This window comes from Diuraphis noxia, unplaced genomic scaffold (assembly GCF_037042655.1).
Source record: "Diuraphis noxia isolate RWA-SAM2 unplaced genomic scaffold, SU_Dnox_SAM2 contig0005, whole genome shotgun sequence".
Lineage (NCBI taxonomy): Eukaryota > Metazoa > Arthropoda > Insecta > Hemiptera > Aphididae > Diuraphis > Diuraphis noxia.
Window position 1 is genome coordinate 16821106 of NW_028301715.1, and position 805 is coordinate 16821910.

An 805-nucleotide genomic window follows, 5' to 3' on the forward strand; every position below is an offset into this window, starting at 1 on the left:
TATGAGGTGTATATGGTTAGAAAAAATTAATGAATAATCGAAAAAAATGAATAAATAATTGTTTCTATACTTCCTATAATTAAATATTATTTTATTGTGAACGTACTTCCTCTTCATTCGACATTAATGCATTTTTGCATGTCTGTCAAAGCATTATCGATTTATTTTGTTGCAAACAAAATGATCTAAATTTTGTATAGGTACATTTTAAAAATGTGCCGATGGCGACGTTAATGTTTTTAATCTATTAATTTTGTTATGCGAGTATTTTGAGTTAGCTGGTAAACTATATTTAATTAATTATTTTTTACCACTGACGTGTGTTATAAATTATAACGTCTTACAATATTTATTTACCACGACACGCGAGTTCTGCCCAAAAATGATTAATTATTATCGAGTTTGCTCAAGGCAGCTGATATTACACCATTCACGATATTTTATTAGAATTATTTTCAAATCCATCATACTCGTCAACCGTTGTTCTATCGGTAAGGAGTAAACAAAATTATAAATGTAAATTTCAAAATATAATAAGGAACTAACAATATTTTTACGCATATTAAATTTAAAATATTTGAAAATTTAATTGAAAATGTTTTCAATTTTATTCAACCCAATATTGATATTATTTTCGATTAAAGCCCTTTATTTTAAAGCATTCGAAAAGTCATTATGTGACCGATATTTGTATTTGATAAGTCATTAAGTTAGAAGTGTCAGACGTATAAATAGACTATGTACATGGAGTACTACTGTCAATTGAAACTTCAAGTATATAGTGAATCGACCTTAATATCAAGGG